Source organism: Triticum aestivum, chromosome 2A (assembly GCF_018294505.1).
Source record: "Triticum aestivum cultivar Chinese Spring chromosome 2A, IWGSC CS RefSeq v2.1, whole genome shotgun sequence".
In the NCBI taxonomy this organism is placed as follows: Eukaryota; Viridiplantae; Streptophyta; class Magnoliopsida; order Poales; family Poaceae; genus Triticum; species Triticum aestivum.
Window position 1 is genome coordinate 4,079,066 of NC_057797.1, and position 12,802 is coordinate 4,091,867.

At 45.0% G+C, this 12,802-nt stretch overlaps 2 long non-coding RNA genes across 9 annotated transcripts; both read left to right on the forward strand.

Moving 5' to 3' along the window:
* Positions 1-5,916: 5,916 nt before the first annotated feature.
* LOC123186919 (uncharacterized) lies at positions 5,917-8,664 on the forward strand. Of its 6 annotated transcripts, XR_006493744.1 has the most exons (5): positions 5,917-6,864; positions 6,971-7,671; positions 8,086-8,143; positions 8,272-8,361; positions 8,453-8,664. It is a non-coding gene; the product is annotated as an uncharacterized lncRNA (long non-coding RNA). The 6 variants fall into 6 exon arrangements; XR_006493745.1 differs by having other exon boundaries at positions 6,971-8,143; XR_006493747.1 differs by having other exon boundaries at positions 6,971-7,510; positions 7,592-8,361.
* Positions 8,665-9,174: 510 nt separating this feature from the next.
* On the forward strand, positions 9,175-11,271 carry LOC123186920 (uncharacterized). 3 transcript variants are annotated; one of them, XR_006493750.1, is made up of 5 exons: positions 9,175-9,733; positions 9,815-9,894; positions 10,309-10,586; positions 10,678-10,898; positions 10,977-11,271. It is a non-coding gene; the product is annotated as an uncharacterized lncRNA (long non-coding RNA). The 3 variants fall into 3 exon arrangements; XR_006493749.1 differs by having other exon boundaries at positions 9,175-9,894; XR_006493751.1 differs by having other exon boundaries at positions 9,175-9,894; positions 10,678-10,816; positions 10,939-11,271.
* The last annotated feature ends 1,531 nt before the right edge of the window (positions 11,272-12,802 follow it).

The window sequence follows — 12,802 nt, forward strand, 5'->3', positions numbered from 1 at the left end:
TGAAAAAGCTGGCTACGGTGACCTAATGCCGGTGCAAGAAGAAGAACATGAGGACGGCTCCGGTGACCCAATGCCGGTGCAAGAAGGAGACCGTGATGACGGCTCCGGTGACCGAACCGAGTCCGGCCAGGTATATATATTAGTTAAGCCTATGCTGACTAGCTGATTGATGCATTCATTGTTTTGGTATGTACACATATTAATTAAGTCTTTGTTCTTTTTTCTAGCCCTCCGGATCGAGCACAACTTCGGTAAAGAGACGAGGCCCGAAGAAAAAGTTGAGCTCGGATGAAAAGTTTGAGATCATAGCAATCGCGCCCGACGGCCAACCTATTGAACCCCTCCAGACAAAGAGCGCATTTGTTGCTCAGTGCGAGGTTCTGGTTAGGGACAAGATCCCGATAAGCATCCAGCAATGGTTTAAGCCGGCTACAGAAGACCCTGAGGTCTCTTATGTCAATGATATGCAGAAAAATGATCTTTGGACTGAGCTGAAGTCAAATTTCACCCTACCGCCTGAGGATAATCCAGAGAACCCAGTTAAAGAGAAATTAATCAAGTCTTTTGCTCTGAAGAGGATGGCAGAACTGTTCAAGAGGTGGAAGAAAGAGCTGAATAAGTTTGTCGAAAATAATGAGACACCAGAATTCAAGGGCGGATATGAGAATATTAGAGATCACTGGCCCGCATTTGTGGCCCACAAGACATCGGAAAAGAGTAAGAAGATGTCGGCGACAAACAAGCAAAATGCTGCGAAGAAGAAGCTTCACCATCGCACGGGGTCAGGTGGCTACCTCGTAGCCCGGCCTAAGTGGTCCAAGACTGAGAATGATCTGGTTCATAAAGGGATCGAACCAGAGACAATTAACTGGCCAGACCATTGCCGGACTTGGTTCTTCGGGGCTGGCGGAACACTGGACCCTATAACAGGGAAGTGCATTTGGACGAACGATCAAATGGACATACCAGTCAGTAAGCTTAAGCAGTATATCGAAGCAGCGCATGAAGGGACGTTCTTTCCAGACAGAGAGAACGACAAGCTCACAATGGCCCTCGGGAATCCTGAGCACCCTGGATGGACACGAGGCACGCCAGGCGGTTACAAATCCCATGAGAGGAGGAAAAAAGTGCAGCAGACCCAAATGCAGGCGCTGCAAGCAAGGGTAGACGCGATAGAGGAACGAGAAGCAAATCGCAGCAAACGTACTGCCGAAGCCTCCCCCGAAGCTACCCCACCATCTCAGCGCAGAAGCAGCGTGGCTTCCACCAAGCTGCTTCAGCCGGAGCATGCCTTAACGGCTCCTGCCAGCTATCCCGTGGATGCTATAACGGAGTCTCAAAATTGCCACCTTATGACGCAATGGATGAATTTGAAGGTCAAGGCGGCTGTTGGCTCTGTTTTTCCTACTGAACCCGGCGCAACTTTTCACTGCCGGCCGATTCCAAAAGGATATGCTAGGGTGATGGTGGATGAGATAACGGAGGGATTTGAGGAACTCCAGCTTGACCACCCTACCGGTGAAGGGGAGACTCGGCTGGGGTCTGCTCTGAAGACTCCATGCCTATGGCGGAAGGAGCTCATCAACCTTCCGAACTGGACGCCACCGCCTCCTCCTCCTCCTCCCGCGAGTCAGGGCACTCCGCCTCCACCGCCTCCTCCTCCAGCGAGTGACGATCAGGGCCCTCGGCCGGCTCCTTCTCCGGCGCGTGGCGGCACTCCGCCTCCTTCTCCGCCTGCGCCGACGCGCCCGAGCAGCCAGCCTCCTCCTTCTCCCCCTCGTCAGCAAGGGCGGAAGAGACCTGCCGCCGCTCCAGCTGCTCCGGCGCGTCGTAGTCCTTCTCCTCCGCCTCTTAAGCAAGTAAAGAAGACAACCGCTATGTCTGCTCGGTCGGCGTCTAGCAGTACAACCAGAGGCGCGAGGACATACAGATTCGGTCCTTCTCTGAAGACTCCAGAGAAGTTACCATACGAGAGGACCCAGGAGGAGAACGCCGAGATCGCGCGAGAAGAAGTGAAGAAATTCTTTGAAGGGGTGAAAGCAAAGAAACATCCACCTCCGGAGGAGAAGGTAGATCGGGTGAAAGTGAAGCGCACTCTGGCTGCCCTGACAAAACCACCGAAGTCTGATCCGCCGTAAGGAAACTATGACCGCATTATTGGAAAGGAATTTGCCGAGGCGGAGCGGTCGGGAAGTACTGTCAGTGATCAAAGGCTGAAAGAATGACGAGCTGGGAAACAAATTGCCCAGCTCGGCGAACAAGCGAAGCAATCGTGCCCCCCGCTCAAGGTGCCTAGCCACAACGTCGATAATGATCCGAGGATGGTGCCCGGTTATAGCAATCTTGCAGATTACCTGCCCGACGAAGTACATTATGAACCCATGGAGATGCAGATACAAAGATACGAGTACGGGAAGCCTCTCGTCAAAGATGAAAGATCTCTATCAACGATGATGCGAAGATTGCATGATTGGTACTTGAAAATCTGCAGAGACTCTGGGGGGGAGGAGTACTTTGTATGTGAAAGTTAAAAAGGAGCATGACCTCGTTGGAATTGATCTGTTGCCTGTTCCATTTGAGGAGTTCTATCAGTTTTTCAATCAATTGGCCCTCGCTAAAACAACGGTCGCCTGCTACTGTCTGTAAGTAGTACTACTTCTGTCATTAAGTTTCTCTATATAGCTTAGCTCTTTCATTGCATGTATTTATAATCATCCTCACTATATTATGCAGATTGAAGATCGTCGAATTGAACAAAAGACAAGTCGGTGATATTGGGTTCATTAACACATATCTCATAGATGCAACTCAGGTTAAACTTCATGTCGCAGAAACCGAGGCCAGCATGCTACGATCGTTGATAATAATTCAAAACAAAGATATAATACTCTTTCCTTACAACTTCAGGTGAGTGTTACTGTCTTTTGCGTATTCGGTTTCCCTTATATATTAGTCAAGGTTATAGTAATGTAATTGATGAGTTATGCATGCGTGTGCAGTTTCCACTATATTCTCCTACATATTAAGCTTGAGCAGGGACTAGTAACCGTCTTAGACTCAAGACGAAAAGATCCCAAGGACTATGCAGACATGACTCAAATACTCGAGAAGTAAGTTAAATCGATCATTATCCACCATATCAGCAACTTTGTTCATTTTCTGATATATCAAGTAATTGTTTTCTTTGTCCGGCAGGGTTTGGAGAAAATTCACCAGAAAAGCTCCGGGACTGCCGAAGGAGCTGCAATTTAGACACCCGAAAGTAAGTACTAGCTATAGTAGCATTTTAAGCGCATCTACTAGTCATTCAAGCGCTAGTTTCATCAATACCATTTGGCATTCTTGCTTATCAGTTTGATTAACCTCTATTTCTTGTAAAGTGGTTGTGGCAGGAACAAGGGAATGATTTCTGTGGATACTATGTTTGCGAGTCCATCCACCACACGACCTGTGAGCGGGGCTACACTGACGAACAATATGAAGTACGTAAATAACAACATTCACAATTTTATTTTATTACCATCATTTGTGTTGAGTTTCATTCATTCATATATATATATATATATATGTATTGACCCCCTTTTTTAAATTAGATGTTTCGGAAGCGGGATGAACTCCCAGCACCAGCTCGCATGCGAGGAATTCAAGAGGAATTGGCGGCATTCTTTCTTGACCACGTGATCCCTGAAGACGGAGAATTCTATGTGGACCCTGAGTCCGTATGATTATATTTGTAAGAGATAATTATTGTATATATGTAGCCGGTAGTGTCAGATAGATATACGAGAACTTGTTGTTCGACCAATCTCTCGGAGAAGGAGAGGTGGTCGATATCACTTCTCTCTGTATATATGCATATATGTTCATGACGATCTTCTGTTTCCTTTGTTTGCTTACTAGCTAGCTAGCGTGTCTAGTCCTCTCTGTATACGTATGTATAGTACGTAGCGTCGACCAAGCACGGACATAACAGAGGATACTTCTCTTTATTAATTATAACTAGCTAACACAATATATGAAACACCTAAATTAACCCCCCAAAACCCCCAACCCCCCCCCCCCTTTCAAAAAAAAACAAAAACCCCAGCCACAGAAGTGCTCACGCGTGGATGCCTATTGGTTCCGGTTGGTGCCACCAACCGGGACCGAAGGGTCTCCTGACTGGGCTCTGCGCACTGCCCACGTGGAGGGCCTTTAGTCCCGGTTCTGGATTGAACCGGGACTAAAGGGGGGAGGTATTAGTACCGACACTTTAGTCCCGGTTCCTGAACCGGGACTAAAGGCCCTTACGAACCGAGACTATAGGCCCTTTTTCTACCAGTGGTACTAGATAAAAAGGATGTTCCATTTCTGTAAATTGATAGAAAATGGATGCAGGTGTGACCTTGGGGAAAAAAGAGCCGGACGGCAAATGAAAGACTGAGAGGACCAGGGATTCTTCTTTGCTGGTGGTAAGGTGGAGACCCTGCTTAGGGAACATGTTGCGTACATCCTCGCTGCTTTTCTTCGTTCAGTTTTAGATACTTTCCAGCAGGCGTGTAACTATCTTGCTATGTACTGAATTCTTTGCAACTATGTTGCAAACTGTTGGAGTTGTGTCGAATATAGTGTATAAGGTAGGTTACAGTTGGACTAGGAGTTGTATTGTGTTTACATAGGATGTGAAGTTGTGTCCCAATAGGACACTTGTATCCTAGGCCTCTCATATATAGCGGGGGTAGACACACAATGTAACCTATGCCAACATAATAGCACCGGAACGCAGGGGAAGCCGGCGGCATGTGCCGGTGTCCAGGGCGACCGGGTGCGGTATTGTAGCGGTGTCATGGGGAGGAGCGCCCATAGTCAGGCCCCGGGGATGTAGCTATATCGGTGAACCTCGTTAAAAATCTCGGTGTTATACTCGTGTGATTGCTTGGTCCTCAGATGATCGACGGTATGCCTCAGATTTATTCTAACACAAACTGTATTAGGAGACAGATAATCAGGAAGATATATAATGCGTGTGTGTATTAATTAACTATTACCATCACCTAGCTAGCTTGACGTGAAAGATTGAGGCAATTTTTTACTGTATGGATGTTGTGTCACTGGTTTGATGTGATGTTTCACGGACACTTTGTTATTCATTTTCGGGACTTCATGTGAGTTTTGGGCCGTGGCTCCCTCAAATCAAGTGGGATCAGCACTCCCTATATGTTAAGACGGTCCTTTAATTAATGCTATAATCTTATATATGATGACCTTAAGGGACACTTTCCAGGCCTTGCTCCCTCTTTTCATTTGGTTTTAGACTATTAGGTACTTTCCAGTAACCAATTTGCAGGTCGAACAATATGTGTCATAAATTGTTCCCCATTAAACGAAATGAATGCATTAAAACCGTTCCGTCCAGCCCCCCTTTCCCTCCTTCCCGATCACTGATCAATGTGTGCATCAGAAGGCATTGTTTGCCAGGCATGGGACTAACGCGCCCGCTGCAGTGTCGGGCCAAGGGCAAGTCCCTCGGGCCGCATGTGCCCTAGGTCGCCTAGCACCATCAGCGATGGTGGCGAAGAGAAGTGGCAATATGGATGGGTCGCTGGGGCATGTGAGAATTATTTCTCCCGTTGCAACGCACGGGCCCTTTTGCTAATATATATCTTTTCCTAATTTTGTCAGTAATAATAAAGTATGGATTGACTCCGTGGGTTCACCGTCATAATACGCTTTCTTCTTATGTCATAATACGCTTTTACAATTTGTATGAACAAAATCGTAATATAAATAAGGTGGTAGTAATAGCATTAGCATGTTGGTCAGTCCGACATGGTTCGCACATCGAGGCAGTTTTGCAAAAAAGACCCTCTTCGCATAGGTATTCAACCCGCAGTCTTCATCGTAAGTCAGCCGAACCGATACGGGAGAGAGAAAAATTGCCCAGCCATGCACGTCCCGGCCTCCCAATCCCATCTCCACCGCAGCGCAACGCCACCTCCTGCCCCGCCCTCACCGCGCGCCGCCGGACACACCCCGCCGCCGAGCGCCACCACCGCCTACCCTCCTCCCATCGGGATGCCCCCGATCCAAAAATCCATCCACCCAGTCCTCTCCTCGATTTCCAAATCGAGCCTATCGGCAGCCTCCCTGCGCAGCTGTGCCCCCGCGCCTCTGCCTTACCGAGCGCCCGACCCGGCCGTCGTTCGTCGCCAGCACCCGCGGATCCGGCCGCCCCTCACCTTCCCCACGGGCTGCACCTCCCAGCGCCGCCGCCCCTGCCAAGCTCCGCCGCTGGAGGATGAAATTCTGTCAATGTCCACTGTCTTCAAGTAATTGATTCATGTAATACAGTAAGTTATGTCAATGTATACTCTGTCTTCAAGTAATCGATGTTGCTAGAATACTTACTGTCGTGTTCACACCTCGAGATCATGGCCACCACACGACTCAGGTCATGGCTTGGTGCCTCATATAAACCTGCATAAATATGCCAAAATTGTACTGCAAGTTGCATGGGTAGCAGTGGAGAATCCACACGCTTGCTGTTGTCCCTTGCAGAGGTCCAGGAATAAAAGTGTAGTGGTTCAGGAAAGACAGAGAGGAGCTGCTCTGTTATTCATTTAGTCAATCTTTTGGCCTATCTCCTTCTGTATTATGATTTCCATCTTGAGAAATAAAAAAGCCAAAACATGTAAAGTTGTATGGTTTTTCTATGTTTGCAATTTCTTGTTTTGTGGAGAATTAAAGGATCGTGTAGGCTTGCCCTTGAATCCAACTGTTTTTAGTTTCTTAGTGTCCAAGGAAAATTCTTGAGATGACGGAAATGAATTGTACTCTCAAGAAAAGGTGGAATACGAATTGGATGGAAAGCTAGAGCTACAGCAGGTTGGCTGTCGAGACTCGCAAAATCCTTTTCAATTTTACATGTATTATCATTGCTACCAAGTTTTGTTCTGGACTATGGCTTTCTGAACATCTTTTGCTTAATCAGGCAGAGCATAGTGGAGGGTCCGCTTCTACCTCACATGGCCTCTCCACCGCATCATATATGTTTTGCGGCTCCGTGGCTTCATTAATTGCAGTAAGGCGCTTATGCCATCCATGTATGATTTGTGCAGCCATCATCTGTAGCATTGGCTGGAGCCGTCATCCAAAACAGTTTCACTGATTCTGAGGTAAGCAACGTGATTTTTCCATGTGTTGATTCAATCTGGAAAAGTCAAGATCACAAATGCTCTTAGGATTGATTAATGAATTGAATTGCAGGAGTATTGGCCGTCCAGACCTTTTTAGGGACCTTCTAGAATTAAGATTTGACATGAAACAAATTATTTTCTGCGTTATACTGTCATTGCTAACATTGTTGATCTCGAGCTGCATCCTCCATAATAGTGACTTCAAATCTAAGGCTGGCTAGAAGAACATATCCCCATCAGCGCCGTTACCCCTCTGGAAAATTGTCATGCTAGCCACCTGACGCTCAGCATATCCTCTCCCTCGTGGCATCCAGCTTTGCTGCAGGGACCAAAAGGTGCTCCATCACCGGATTCATCATATTGGAATCCTCTCTTCGTGTGTGGTTTAGTCAACTTTGTTTTCCTATATGGTACAGTTGGGGTCTAGATCGAAGTCGGCTGAGCTATTGGGTGGCTCTGAAGATGTGTTTGTGTTAGAGATTAGTTTACATGCAAAGTAAGTTCTTTAAGAAAAGTATTACTGCGCACCACTCCAATTTGTTCTTTGAACTGATAAGATCTGGTCCAGTAGTACTGCTGCAAATCTGAGGGAAGACGTTCTGCCTGTTTCTATTATCCTGCACAATAAGCAATATGTGTGTCCTCACCATAGTGATGGAGCACATACACTTGAAATCATCAGTTCTCTTGTTCCCCAAAATAAATGCATTCGTTCTAACCATTAGACATATAATTGTACAGATAGACCATATAAATGGGATTCTTTCTGTAAATAGAAATCAACCTGATTTGATTATGTTTCATGTCCATAATAGTTTTCTCTTGGTGGAAAAAACATAAACATGTACATACAGATTATATTTCTGCTCATTGCAAGAGGATATGAGGATTTCTACTATTATACTGACAGAATGATAGCATCACCTCAAGCATGTAACCGTGGGAGTTAGTCTTTCACTAATGATTTGGTAAGCTGTCCATACTGCCTCGAGGGGGGAAGTTTTTATCATTGCTTTTTGGTTGTGTTTATGTAAGAGGCATGGAGGGAGCTGGAACTAATTTGTGATTTCTCCTGGCCATTTTTTCTTCTAAAAAGAGCAAGTTTCCTGGTGATCAAACATTGTAGATCAGAAATGTTCTTCATCGATGCCCATCCCAATTGCTAACAATTCTTTTGCACACTCAGGTTTGTGCTTTTCTGTGGTAATTTACTAAACATACTCTGGGTTATCATCCTTTGACATATACTTATGCCCTCCCCTACACATTATTTTTAGGTTGCCAAATATAGTACGAAGGAACTATAGCAAGTGAATTGTTGAGTTTGCCAAGCATAATGGCACACCTAATTTTGGCAGATCATCTAAAGAGGATATCGTGCAAAACTAGTAATGGCGCACCACGTAACAGGTGCGCCATTAGTAACCAGGGTTACTAATGGCGCATTGTTAGGTGGTGCGCCATTACAAACTTTCTTTGCACCCTCTGGACCGCCTTTTCAGTTATAGAAAAAATAAAAGAAAATGATGGAAATGTCAAAAAAAATAAAAAATAAGTTTCCCATGTGATATGTGGTCTAGTAGTTGGCAAAATTTACAAATATGAATTTCGACTTTATTTTGTAAAATCTCTTTGGAATTTAGTAGAATGGGCATAACTTTTGCATAAGAACTCGGATTAAAAAGTTTTTTATATGAAAAATCATCTACTTGAAAAGTTTTTTATATGAAAGATACGGGGCTTTTAAGATCTAGAGGGGGCGGATGAAAAAAATCAAACTTACTAGTGGCGCACCATTTGCTAGGTCCGCCACTAGTAAGAAAAAATTGGTTTTGAATTTGTTTTTTTTTTTAAATTCAAAATATGATACGTAATATGACCGGGAAGTTTGAAATATTTTTTCAATATTTAATCACACTCATGAACATGAACAAAGTCCTAGACATCAACAAGGTTTAATAGGATTGATATGATAGATATATCAACAAGTGCGTGTGAAGTGAGCTGGTCCTGGGGTTGGATAGAACTGCAAGTTAAGCGTGCTCGGGCTAGAGTAGTGTGAGTATGGGTGACCTTCCGGGAAGTTTGACCACAGAGTGCGATTTGCAGTAAGGCACTTATGCCATCCATGTATGATTTGTGCAGCCATCATCTGTAGCATTGGCTGGAGCCGTCATCCAAAACAGTTTCACTGATTCTGAGGTAAGCAACGTGATTTTTCCATGTGTTGATTCAATCTGGAAAAGTCAAGATCACAAATGCTTTTAGGATTGATTAATGAATTGAATTACAGGAGTATTGGACGTCCAGACCTTTTTAGGGACCTTCTAGAATTAAGATTTGACATGAAACAAATTGTTTTCTACGTTATACTGTCATTGCTAACATTGTTGATCTCGAGCTGCATCCTCCATAATAGTGACTTCAAATCTGAGGCTGGCTAGAAGAACATATCTCCATCAGTGCCGTTACCCCTCTGGAAAATTGTCATGCTAGCCACCTGACGCTCATCATATCCTCTCCCTCGTGGCATCCAGCTTTGCAGCAGGGACCAAAAGGTGCTCCATCACCGGATTCATCATATTGGAATCCTCTCTTCTTGTGTGGTTTAGTCAACTTTGTTTTCCTATATGGTACAGTTGGGGTCTAGATCGAAGTCGGCTGAGCTATTGGGTGGCTCTGAAGATGTGTTTGTGTTAGAGATTAGTTTACATGCAAAGTAAGTTCTTTAAGAAAAGTATTACTGCGCACCACTCCAATTTGTTCTTTGAACTGACAAGATCTGGTCCAGTAGTACTGCTGCAAATCTGAGGCAAGATGTTATGCCTGTTTCTATTATCCTGCACAATAAGCAATATGTGTGTCCTCACCATAGTGATGGAGCACATACACTTCAAATCATCAGTTCTCTTGTTCCCCAAAATAAATTCATTCATTCTAACCATTAGCCATATAATTGTACAGATAGACCATATAAATGGGATTCTTTCTGTAAATAGAAATCAACCTGATTTGATTATGTTTCATGTCCATAATAGTTTTCTATTGGTAGAAAAAACATAAACATGTACATACAGATTATATTTCTGCTCATTGCAAGAGGATATGATGATTTCTACTATTATACTGACAGAATGATAGCATCACCTCAAGCATGTAACCGTGGGAGTTAGTCTTTCACTAATGATTTGGTAAGCTGTCCATACTGCCTCGAGGGGGGGGGAGTTTTTATCACTGCTTTTTGGTTGTATTTATGTAAGAGGCACGGAGGGAGCTGGAACTAATTTGTGATTTCTCCTGGCCATTTTTTCTTCTAAAAAGAGCAAGTTTCCTAGTGATCAAACATTGTAGATCATAAATGTTCTTCATCGATGCCCATCCCAATTGCTAACAATTCTTTTGCACACTCAGGTTTGTGCTTTTCTGTGGTAATTTACTAAACATACTCTGGGTTATCATCCTTTGACATACACTTATGCCCTCCCCTACACATTATTTTTAGGTTGCCAAATATAGTACGAAGGAACTATAGCAAGTGAATTGTTGAGTTTGCCAAGCATAATGGCACACCTAATTTTGGCAGATCATATAAAGAGGATATCGTGCAAAGATGCTTTGAGATTTACCCATGACTATATGAGGTTCCTATAAACTCCTGCTGCATGTTTAATGATTGCCACAATAGTCTTTTAATGCACCAGAGAATTATATGTTTTGTATCAGGTAAATAATTCTTTTCTCACTGTTATTTTTCCAAATCAAGATCGAGATATAGACAAGGGGTAATGGCAGTTCGTGCAGTGGCAGAGTTCTGGGGAGGCTGCCGGTGTCGTTGTCGAGCGCTGGGGAGGCTACTGGTGCCATGGCCGAGCGATGGGGCGAGCTGCCGTGGTGGATGTGGGAGAGTGACCAGTAAGGCAAGACAGAGTTGTGCTGTTGGTTATGTCCATGGCGAGGTTCCATGAGATGGCATAAAATTTATTGGAGGATATACATAATGACTGCGGCTGAGAATAATATTGCTACTCCTGCAATTTTGTATCATGTGTGAGAGGATAGAACAGAGAGAAGGAATATGATGCAATTTTGTTTGCTATATGCTTTGTGTGCGATGCTTTTGTACGGAGAGAGACACTTCATGTGATGTTGCTATGTGGCCTTCTATGCTCTGATGTGTGCTAACTTTGTACAAGGGACATTCATATATTGGAATTCAGATTTGGAGCAATTTTGTTCGTTTTGCTTTGTACTGATGCTGCCCCTATTTGTGTGATGTTGCCATTATTGTAGAGAGAAAATACAGTGAGAGGTGGATAGAAATCGCTATCTATTTTGTGTTGAAATTGTTTGTTGTCAAAGCTTATTGTTTATTGTTGCAGATTGTTGTGACGGAAAATCAACAATATTTGTTTTTCGGCACATAACTGCGTATGCGGCTGGACTCTTTATACATTGTAATTATGTAGCCACGGATCGCGCCAAAGCGTAGCCAACCTTAGTCTAAGGAGATAGAGAAGTACTGACAAGGTGGCTCGTTCGTAAGTTTGAGCGGGCCATAAGCTCGCTGCTCTTGGTGGCTTCCAGCAAAGAACTGCATGCTGGCTGGGATCTTGCTCAGGTAATATCTTCAGTATTGTAATCGCAGACTGTATTTCTGATTATTTGAGGAAATAATTTATTTCTGCATTTTTTTATGTTTAGGCCATCCGGCTAAGGAGTGATATGATTATATTTTCTTCCGTTGCAACCAACGGGCATTTTTGCTAGTAATAATAAAGCACGGGTTGAGTTTTTTGGATTCACCGTCGCGACATTTTTACAAAAATATCCTTGTGCATTTTGGTAATTGAACCCGCAATCCTTACGATAAGTCAAACGGAACCCGGGCGAGAAAAGAGAAAAAAAACAACCACACGCCTACCCCGCCGGCAGGCTTACCACTATCCCATGCCCCCCCCACACCCCCCACCCACACACTCGCGCGGGACGATCCTCTTCCCTTCCCCTTACCTTTCCTCCACAGGAGCGACGCTGATGTGGTGCCCGTAGCCTGCGCCCGGCACGCCGCCATCATCTTGTTGGAAGACGTGCACCACAACCTTGTTGTTGAGTCGCTCCTCCCCTCAGACGGCGAGTTCTTCCCAGCTCCACACGAGCCGCAGTGGCGCGTCGTCCTCCGCCGTCTGGACTGGCTCCTTGCCGGGAAGCATCTGGGCATGCCACTGTTGCTTAGAGGGCAGCGCAGAGATGTCGAGGAGGAGCCAGCTCACTGGTAGAAAAAGGGCCTATAGTCCCGGTTCGTAAGGGCCTTTAGTCCCGGTTCCGGAACCGGGACTAAAGTGTCGGTACTAATACCTCCCCCCTTTAGTCCCGGTTCAATCCAGAACCGGGACTAAAGGCCCTCCACGTGGGTAGTGCGCAGAGCCCAGTCAGGAGACCCTATGGTCCCGGTTGGTGGCACCAACCGGGACCAATAGGCATCCACGCGTCAGCACTTCTGTGGCTGGGGTTTTTGTTTTTTTTAAAGGGGGGGGGGGTTGGGGGTTTTGGGGGGTTAATTTAGGTGTTTCATATATTGTGTTAGCTAGTTATAATTAATAGAGAGAAGTGTCCTCTGTTATGTCCGT